The following is an 11636-nucleotide window of genomic DNA, read 5'->3' as shown; positions in this document are numbered from 1 at the left end:
GCTCTAACAAGCGGACTCAACCTCAGACCAACAGCAGCAGCAGCAGCCGCGCTAGAGGGGTGTGGTTTATACGGCTCCGCCCACTAGTATATGCTGGGTGAACAGTGCCGGGCGACGTAAGCGCAGCGGAAGCGGTCTCACCAGGAAAACTGCTGTAAACAAAAGCTTTAAAGTTTACATAATACATAATATTAACAATAAATTTGAATCGGACATATTCCTTCTTTGGAACAAGGTCTTAAAGGGAAAATATCACATTGCCTTGCATCAAGTTAATCTCACGTGTCCCAAAGAATTTTATTTATTATTATTACCAGGGGCGATTCTAGGATCAGAGCTTTGGGGGTGCTGAGCACCCAGAGAGCTGCCCAGCCAGGCAAGATAAACTTTACTTGTCACAATGAGACTTCTTCCCTGTCTCTGTCAGTCCCTGCATCCTTAAATGTCTCCAGTTGTCCCGAGATCTCTATAACTGTCTCCTTGGTGCATCCATCTCCCTGTCCTCATTGTCTGTTGTCTTCATCTCCGTTATCACTCATCATAATTTTGCCATCTCTGTGCAAGTCTGCAAATTTCTTTATTAAATCATAAGATTCTTAAATTCATCAAGTCTCTCTGTGCCTGGGTCCTCATCACAAAACATGACATCACTGTTTTGTACATTTTAACACAATTTAATCCCCACATTTGTGAAAGAAAAGCAAAACACTTTTTTGAAAAGTTTGTAACAAAACCATCAAATCTGATTAAGGTTATTTAAATGCTGCAAAAGAAGAATGGATTGGAATAAAAAAAATACATATCCCAACCTTAATTACTGGGGAGAATAATGAGTGATGCTCATAGTGAGTAAAAAGTAAACTGAGTGCATTTTTTTGGACAGAGATTCACTTATATATGTGTATGTTTAATATAATACAGATACATAAAAAATACTTCCAAAACAATAAATTATTACAAATAAATTATTACAAAATATTAATAAAAAACTATACAAATTGAGGCAACTTTGCCTGTGGTAGAATGTATACAATGTATGAAAAAATCTTTATTGCAGATACTAATTTTACTCATTTAATAATAATAATTTTGTGTTGTAAGATTTATGAGTTTCATGCTTTCATAGTGGTACTTAGGAGAGCTTGACATTTTTAATCAGGTGGTACACACTGTAAAAGGCTTGAGAAACACTGATAAGTGTATGTGTGCTTTTAGAAAACATTTAAAGCTGCAGTATTTTGAAACAAGCTAGCTTAAAACATTTTTAGAATATAAACAGAGCATCTGCTTCTCTTTACAGCTCCTCACTCCACCAGGGCTGTTTGGCTCTTTCTGATAGTGTGCAAATGCGATGTATGTAATGCAGCAGACATACAGACAACTGGACGGTCCAAAAGTTGGCCTACCTATTACTGACTGAGGTTTTAGTAGAGTTGTGGCTGAACTACATAAAAATATATCATTGATTTTAATCTCCCCCAATCAATTATAATGTTATGTTCCAATGTTGTTAAAGAGGGTCAAAAATGTTTCAACCCAGTTTGTTTTGCAGATTCTGTATAGCAGCTTTAATATAGGGAGGACACAACTTCCAGACTGTGTGAGTAAAATCAGGTTTTTTCTCTTTGTCAGTTTAACAGTTTCTGTTGTCCCCGTCTGTTTTCTTACCTGGTTCTTCCCGACCTTGTACTTTCTCCTCACATTCCCCTCTTTCCTCTCTCCCTCTTTGGACTGACAATCATACACAAATAGATTGTATTCAATTAGATGAAAAATTACATTAATATGAAATAAATACTATTAAGATCACTAACAAAAAGTCCTATCTCAGTGTACTTTCAACCAAAAGGAAAATAACCAAACCACATGAACAACCAATACAAGATATAAATATTGAAACACTGATCCAACATTATTCTTGATTTACGGACCATTTGATTTTACACTTTTACCTGAATGTGGCTCCTTTTTTTGAAAAAACTCCATTTTTATCCATTATCCATTATGAACCTAGCTGTCTCTCTGTACACACACACACACACACACACAACAGGAGTTATAAAGTATCCAGTGGGCATTCAGTCAGTTAGCTAGTTAGTATCCATTTCAAACAGGACAGTGGTAACAACAGTAGGCTACGGACAATTTTAAGTTTTAGATTTTAAATAGGTTATATACATTTCAATGGGAGCAGCACGATGGTCAAATGTCGCTGATTTTACTACAGAGCAGGACGGATTATAGGGTAGCAAACATCGTGGGAAAACACGTTTTCAACACTGCAGGTTACCTGGTGTAATGTTTTTCAGTTAAAAAGAAACATGGTCTGACTCCTACCTAACTATATAAAGAGTAACTGAAGGTTAAATGCAGCTAATATGTCCTGTTTTAAGCCAGACACTTACACCTCCGCTCCGCTGCATCTCAGCCACCATCGCTCTGGCAGCAAGAGCGCTAGAGCCAGAGCAGGGGAGAGCTGGAACAAACCATTTTGGGAGGGGGGAGGGGTTATGTATACTTTTGTTGTTAAAATCTTACGTTTCAACCAAGTACTGAATGCTTTTTATATTTTTAGTAGTGTGTCACACAAACAGCAAATATTGTCCAAAAAAAAAGGAAGAAATCTTTGGGGGTGCTTTGATTCATTTTGGGGGTGCTGAAGCACCCCCAAAAATGGGCTAAAATCGCCCCTGATTATTACATTTATCATGTTTACATTTCAGCAGTTGCCCACAGATGACACCATCTGAGGGCATGAGCTGTGATTTTAAATTATTTTTCATATTGTATTCACTGAAGTAAAAGTATGGTGAGTATGTTGAAAACTGAAGTGCTGATTCGACTTCTTTACTCAAGTAAAAGTGAAAAGTATGAAAGAAAAAAGCGGCTCCTCTGGAAGCTATTTTTGTCATATCCATAGAGCAATACAAATAAATTAATGCAAGGGAATATAAGCTTTATTTCAACTTAACTTCAACTTGGATATATTTTATGTGGAACATGCAAAGAAGAAAAAACAAAGGGAATAAGAGAACAAAACAAAACTCTGTTTGTTGCTGTCTGTGCTGCAAGTGGTGTCGCCACACCTAAACAGGAAAATGAATGTCGTCAGTGGTTGAAGTGTGACTTGGCATGTAGGTTGTAGCGGTGTGGCTTGGGGAAAAGAACCACTCAGAAACAACTTAATAATTTGTATTGTGAGCCTCAGTACATTTTGTGTATGGGCTGTAAAGAGCTGCTCTTTGTGGATTCTCACAACTGAATTCAACAAGATTCAAGGCGATGTTACAGGAAGTATTGTGGCTGATTTCCAAGACACGGTCCTAACAAACCTCTGGCAGACTGAGGCTCAGCGAGGGGCAGCCAGAAACAACACACTGTGGAGGAGAGCCAGAGATTAATAATAACTAATAATTAAATGCACAGTGGTGTATAAACACACAGAGAGTAAAAAGTGAAGAAGAAGAAACACTCAGTGCATCACGGGAAGCCCCCAACAGCCTAGGCCAGTGTAACTACAAGGGGAATTCAGGGTCACCTGATTCAGCTATAACTATATTCTTTATCAAAAAGGAACAGTTAGTCCTAATCTTAAAAGTAGAGAAGGTGTCCGTCTCCCGAAGCCAAACTGGGAGCTGATTTCACAGAATAGGGGCCTGAAAGCTGAAGTAACCCTGCAGTGTCAGAGCGAAGAGCCCTAATCGGGCCTGATTATTCAAGACCTTCTGTGTGAGGAGAAGCCAATATGGGAGAAATATGCTCTCCTTATCCCTGTCAGTATTCTTGCTCGAGGAATTTGGATCAGCTGAAGGGTTTTTCATGGAGTCTTTAGGGAAACCAGATAATAATGAATTAAAATTGTTCAGCCTAAAAGTAATAAATGCATGAACTAGTTGTTCAGCATCACTCAGAGAAGATTTTTTTTTTAATCTTAGGGACGTTGCGCAAATGCAGGAAAGCATATTTGTTTACTAGTTTAATAATAACATGGCGTGTTATTCCTCACTTATATTATATATATATATATATATATATATATATATATATATATATATATATATATATATATATATATTATTTTTGTGAGAGAATATTAACTGAAAGTATAGTAGAGGCTGCAAACACTCTGTGTGCTTCCCAAATTTAACTCAATAACTAGTGAGAGAGATTTTCCTAATCCCGTCAAAGCTCAGAGTGCCTTGTTCTTTAATGCTAATGTAAATGTAAATCATCCAGAGGCTTACAAAGGTAAACGTATGTTTTCAGTGTTCTGGTCTGGATGTGATCAATTCATCACTCATCCAAGTGACTTCTTCAGTGTGAGGAGGTTACACAATAACAGAAACTAGCACCGTTGCCTAACAATGACTCAGTTTCATGATTGTTAATATGCAGATCGCCATGACCACCGATCATTGGTACCATTCAGCGAGAGGAATGGGGAATGGCTGCAAACACAGCATTGTAAGATGGCGAAAGATATGTTTTCGCATAAATGACCTCCTTGCTTTCCAGATAAAATCAGAGCTCCTTTTTAATGCTTTTATTCAAGAAATCTGGCAAGTTACATGATTGTTCCTCGTATCAATCTGACACATAATTTATTGAAAACCATAAAAACTTTCTGCGGGTTTACAAACACAGGAGTGACAAATAAACATTTTTACACATGCTTTGCAATTCATAGTTTTTTTTTTATTTTCCCCATTTCAGAACTTCCTTTAATTTCACATTCCTTCCTGGAACAGCTAAAAACCCAACAATATTTCCCCCTAATCCAAATTCCCCAAACTCTAAATGTTGATTACCTGAATGCTGATAGCATGGCTACTTCTCCTTCCTGTCCAGGCACATCCTCATCACTGAAGGAGTGGCCACTGGCCCTAATGTGTAAACAAACTGCAGAGTCCCGTGACATCTGATTAGCTGAAGGTTGTTTTGTTTCCCTGATGTGTAATTCACAGCAATTCTCCCGGCACCTAACAGCGTACACCCGATCCGATCAGTGGACTGATTTTTGGAGTAGCGTGTTTCATGTGTCCTGATACTCCTGACACATAAGGGCTTACCAAAGGTTTAGGAAGAGGTTGGCCTGCAACATTATTGATGTGCCTTTGCAGCTTTTCACAAATTTTCAGCTGGGATAACCACATTTACTTCGGGCCTGGGGATGGTGCTCTGCGTTAAAAGAGCCCTCTTCACCACTTCCTTCAGCTTACGAGGCTGTGATTGCAGCTGTTCCCCAGCTGCACCCTTTAGGGGTCACCACAGCATTTCATCTTCCTGCATCTAACTCTATACCTTACATCCTCCTCTGCCAGACGAGCCTTCTAAATGTCCCCCATCACAACATCCATGAACCTACGCTGAGGTCTTTCTCTTTTCCTCCTGCCTGGCAGCTCCATCTTCAACATCCTTTGTGCAGTATATCAGCTATCTCTCCTCTGCATATGTGTAAACCATCTCACCTTTCCTCCTCAAAACTTAAAGCCAAGTATGATACACAACATTTGTGTACACAAATTCCCTGCAATAAACTGCACTGCCTCTTCACCTTCTGTAGGCATTAATCACTCCTCATACATTTGTGCAACACCATAAGGGTGGGTAGAATTGTAATGAACTGTGAATGGGAAATGTGAATGATTTAAAAACCAGAGCAAATCTAGGTTGCCCATGTGCACTCATGCACATCCGGCTCTGATCTGTCCCCCTTTCTCTGTTGTTAACCCATCGTCTATGAGCGTCAGCTCTGCATAGAGCAGCAGGAGCCAATAATGAATCTCTCCTGATTTTTTACTACTAAAAACAGCAAAATGATCATTTCTTTAAGCAGTAAAGGACCGCGGATTAACTCTTAATGACAGCACATGCTGCATATCTACGGTATTATGCTTTAAAATCAGTCACATGTACGCATAATAACAGTTTAAGCTTTACACAGAGTAAGTCCTCAAATATCATTTTGGCTTTCAGAGCCTGAACTGAGTGCACCGCAGTGTTTCATGCAGTTAAATATGGATTAAGTCATGGATTTCTTTTTGTCCTGTCTCTCTCCCCTGACCCCCAACCAGTCACAGCAGATGACTGCTCCTCCACGAGTCTTCTTCTGCTGGAGGTTTTGTCCTGTTAAAGGGGAGATTTTCATGCCCACTGTCGTCAAGTGCATGTTTAAAGTAATTTTTTTTTATTTTGGGGGTTTTCTCTGTATTACTGTAGGGTCTTTACATTATAAATATAATATAAAATATTTGTAATAAATATAAAAAAGAGAAAGACCATAAATGATGAAAGAAAAATGTCCCAGTCACAGTGCATAGAGTCCTCATACACAGCATTGTTTAAAATCTGTACATACATGAATAAAATGCCATCAGCTGATCTGAATCATCACCAAAGTCTATCAAAACATAATGTAAAACATAGCCTTGATGACTGGAGACATTCAGCTGACATGGATTACGTTCACATTTTTGCCTCCAGGGCTGTTTCCTAAAGCATTTTATTCAGCGTGTAGTGAAAGTTAAAGATGATCGCAGACTGGTCCTTGTTTTTCTTGTTGACTCTGACGTCAAGTTTAAATATAACAGATGGATCCATTCAGGTGAAAGACACATCATCGGCCCACGCTTGAGCCTACTGGGCCACGCCCCTGAGATCACTTTAACCACATTCCTCAAAATAGAACGGCGCTGGCCCGCGCTGCTCTATAAACCCAGCAGCCCAGCCCAGCGGAGATGTGGGGCTGAAGAAATGTTGGACAGTGTCTGCAGCAGGAATAGGAACATTTAGCTGCAGTGTTTCTGCTCCTGGCCGGTGTGCTGGGATTAACTGTGACTACTTTAGAACAGCTCAAAATCTAATAAGGCTACATGTCTCATCAGCCTGTTAGCATGTTAAACCCTCATCAAGATTAGAAATTACACACACACACACACTGGAGTCAATTTGTACTTGAGTATTTTCATTTTAAGCTACTTAGAATTTATTTGAGTAGATTTAGATGGCAGTAGTTTTTACTTTCCTACATAATTTGAAGGCTTTATTTTCCAATTACTTTGTAATACCTCTCCAGGAGGACATAGGTGTATGTGTGGAAAGATTTGGATTTCTCCAAAAAATATGCATGTTTAACTTGTTATTCCAAGACCATCACAAGTGTAGTTGTGGGTGTGTTCGTCTTTCTCTCTGTGTTAGTCCTATATAGGGCTGCCCCAAACGATTATTTTGATAGTCGACTAGTCACCGATTATTTTTGCAATTAGTCGACTAATCAGATCATGCATCCATTGGACGTAAAAAGTACAGCTTATTGCACCAGCATGCATCTGCTCTTATATAACTATCATTAGCTTACAGCTTGAAGTTTTTAAGGTATGTGCTAACTAAAAATAAAGACAAGATGATAGTTTATTAAATTTTAATTTAATAGATTGTTTCAGTGGAGTTTAATAAACTCAGCCGTCTGCTCCTTGCTATCTAAAATATAACAGGACACCGGAGGTTATTCTCGAGCATCTCTTTAACTAATCTCAGCCAAACCGATTTACTCAGGAACAAATAAAATACTAAAAAAAAGACAAACAATAACATTTTAAAGTTATCCAAGTGACTTATATATCATGTTTAACCTGAGTACTGAAAGATGGCGGTGGGTTTGAAAACGATTTGCCCGGAGTCCGGTGTTCTCGCGGGCTCTAGTGAGCCTTGCCCCTGGCTAGCTATCGAGCTGGTGGGTAACAGATGTCTCCGAAAACGTAGGAGCGCTTTTGAAAATACGTGGTGTCTTGATCAACTGAGCAGATATTTGAGGTTTACACAGCTACATTCTCTCCTGAAAACATGTTAAACGTTTATTTTGTGACCCAGAAAGAATAATAAGAGTAATATTAAAACTAACTAGCTGCCTCCATTGTTGGAAACTGAGCTGGGCTGCGCTATGAATTCTGGGACGCAGCTTCTTCTTCTTCGGGGTTTAACAGCAGCTGGCATCCTTGTACATGCAGTGCTGCCATCTTCTGTTTCAGTCTGTTATTACACTCTTAAATCCTACTACTTATTCCTGCGTCTTTTGGGATCTTACAAAGCTTCAAACGATGCGTCGACTATTAAATTAGTCGTTGACGATTTTGATAGTCGACGTAATCGTGACTAGTCGACTAGTCGTGGCAGCCGTAGTCCTGTAATAGACTATCTGGGGTGTAGCCCACGGCTGTAGCCTTGGAGAAGCAGTTAAAATCGATGGAAGGACTTTTCTTGACACAACGCAGCAAAAGTGAGGGGAAAAGTGCAGGAATTAACACAGACTTAGTATGTAGTCAAACTTTGTTTGGTCTTTTTTCTTCACTAATAATCATCTTCAGGTTTAGTTTGTATCTTTTTGGAGCCACTGATCTCCAGCCTGGGAATATCTGGACTTTACTTCTGCCTCCATGAGGTACATGTATTAGTGGGAATACAGCAAATTGTTTACAACATGCTAATAATGTCAAATGTACAGTACTCATGTTGTTAGGTATACCTACTGTATGCAACTGCTTGCTTAACACAAATATGTAATCAGCCAGTCACATGGTAGAAACTTAGTGCATTTCGGCTAAGTTCAAGCTGAGCATCAGAATGGGGAAGAAAGGCGATTTAAGTGACACTGAGGACATTTTGAATGGCTGTTTTTCTGAGTATTTCAGAAACTGCTGATTTACTGGGATTTTCCACACAACCACCTCTATGGTTTACAGAGAATAGTCTGAAAAAAGAGAAAATATTCTGGGAAAAAAATACATTAAAACAGATACGGACTATTCCAGGTGTGACTTTGATCAGTTAAGGAGAGCAAACTGAGGCTACAGTTAAAATGGGGTCAACAAAATTGGACAATAGAAGAAGACTGAAAAAACATTGCCTTGTCTCTGTTTCTACATCGACATTCAGATAGATAATAGGGTCAGAATTTGGCATCTCAAAAATCTTTGAGAAAGGTTTCCGGCACCTTCCTGAATCTATGCCATGATGAATTAAGGCAGCTCTAAATGCAAAAGATACTAGGAAAGTGTACCTAATAAAATGCCCATTGAGTGTACATTTTAGTACAGCACTCAAAAGAGGGAGGTAGTTTTTCTTGCAACATTTTCTATACATTTTCCTGATACCTCTGCACTTCTGCTTAAGTGAGAATTTGAATGCAGGACTATTACCAGAATTTTACAGTGAAGATTTTTCTTTTCTTTAATAAACCATCATCATAATTAGCAAATATGCAATGATGCATTATTATGACACAAACCAGCCAGCATTATATAATGTCTTTAATATTAGCTCTGCCTTTATCATCTGCAACTGTGTGTGCGTGTGTTTTAATGCATCAAAAACTACTGGAAAATGACTCACACGTAATGAGACTGCCCCCCCCAACTCATTGAATGTACACATTGTGTCTGAGGCTGAATACCAGTGACGCAGTTTACAAGAGCATTTGCCTGCATTTGAATAGCGCCTCTAAGAGTCTGTGGCTATTTTCATAGATAATAACCATGGTATTACCCATGTTGCATAAATAACCTCTGAAGATAACTACATTGCAGGGAAACTCACCCACTAGCATGTGAGGTAATAAAATAAAACTCCCTTAAGTTGCACATGTCCTGTCAGCTGCATTTGAGCATCTAGCAACAACGAGCGATTTGGACTCCCAGTAATTTATCACAGCAGATAACTGGAGAACACTGATACCGTTTTGTGCAAAGATGTAACAACTGAGTTTGCTCACTTTGCTCACTTAGAACGAAATGAGCAGTCTCTATTTTTTATGGTAGCTTCATTTGTATTGGCGAGATATAAAATATGACTAAAGAAAAACATTATATAAAAGCTATAAATTGATTTGCATGTGGCTGAGTGAAATATGTGTTGAATGCCTTCAGCACAGACAGAATTCTGCCTGCTGCAGATTGGCTGCGTGCCCATGTGGCACACAGATTGCAATTAGTCAATCAATCAATTACACATGCTCCTGATCTCATATCATTGTGTGTATAATGCACATCTGCTCACAGAATCAGTTTCTTCCATTCTACCCTCCCCACCACTGCGGGCAAGACCAAAGAGCTGTCAAAGGACGTCAGGGACATGATTGTAGAGCTGCATACGGCTGGAATTGGCTACATGACTATCAGAAAGCTTGTTGAGAAGGCGATAACTGTTGTTGTGATTATTTGGAAATGGAAGAAATATAAAATGCCCATCAACTGCTATTGAACCGGAAGTCCTTGTGAGATCTTGCCACACAGAATGAGGGTGATCATGAGAAAGGTGGTGCATTACCCCAGACCTACACAGAGGGAGCTTGTTAATGATCTGAAAGCAGTTGAAACACAGTCACCAAGAACACCACTGGTAACGTGCTACCGTAACTGATTATCTGTTTCTCTCTGTAAAAAAAGAAACTATAATAAAAATTAGAGACTGTTCATTTCTTTATAAGTGAGCAAACTTACAAATTCAGCAGGGTAATTATTTCCCCCACTGTAAAACTACAGTGCAAGAGTCACAGGTCGCCGCTATCACGACATTTCATTCAAGGTTTGTGACTCATCTCCAAACTTGGAGGAGAACACTGTTAGTTTGAAGCTCTATGCACGGCATCACATAGGAAAATACGGCCTTAAAGATGTTTATGACGTGCATTATTTCAGTTCAGCTAAATGGTTACGCCCTTGTGGTAAACCACAAGTGTGTGTTTAACTGCAAGTGTTTGCATGTAAGTGTATGTCTCTGCAAAAGGTATAAAACTGAGAATCTTACAAACCAGCGATTTTATTAACAGAAAAAAAAGGAAAAAAATATATATATATACATACATACATATAGTATATGCATCCTGTTCATGTCAACAAAATATGACTGCAGGAGTGTGGTTATCTCTGTGTGTTCATATGTGACAATGATGAGCCACTGACAGAAAGAGGAAGAGAAGACAGATGCTGATTAAAGGCAGATTAGTGAAACGATCCTAAGTGTTAGTTTTTTACGTGCAAACCAGGCATCAGAACAGCATTTGAGGGCGTTGGCACACTTAAAATAACAAAGACTAACCCTCCCTTTTGTGGTTTGTTCTCCCCCCTTTTTTAATAGCACAACCACAAAGATTAACCTACAGTCTAGATATGTGAATCGATGTGCTATAAGTTGAGAGAGAAAGACATGATATTGAGTTGTACAGATGGCGATTGATGTGGAAGGTTAATCCTGGTATTAGAGAGAAGATAAAAAAAAGCTCTATGAATACAGGATGAATCAAATCTGAATGTATGTCATTTGGTATGTGAGAGGGAGACAAATAAAACTTTCATTTTTTAACTTTTAATTTCTTCCTTAATCTTAGCACTGCATGTGTCAGAAAGAAAATAGAGAGCAGCACTTTTGTTGTTGGCTAGTAACGGTGTTACATTACAGAAAAACTAATAAAGAACACGTGCAAAAATATGAATAGCCCTTAATCCATCTTTCACAAATTTAATGACTTTAAAAACAACAACTGGGTGCTGTTTACTCAGGATTTTCTCTAATCTACGCAGGGTTAAAATTGTAAAAATGTATATGCGCATACATTGCATTCATAGCCAACAAATTACAAATTG

This window comes from Neolamprologus brichardi, chromosome 1 (assembly GCF_056152115.1).
Source record: "Neolamprologus brichardi isolate AB-2024 chromosome 1, ASM5615211v1, whole genome shotgun sequence".
Taxonomy (NCBI): Eukaryota; Metazoa; Chordata; class Actinopteri; order Cichliformes; family Cichlidae; genus Neolamprologus; species Neolamprologus brichardi.
The sequence above is the reverse complement of the archived record's forward strand: the minus strand, read 5'-3'. Positions refer to the sequence as shown.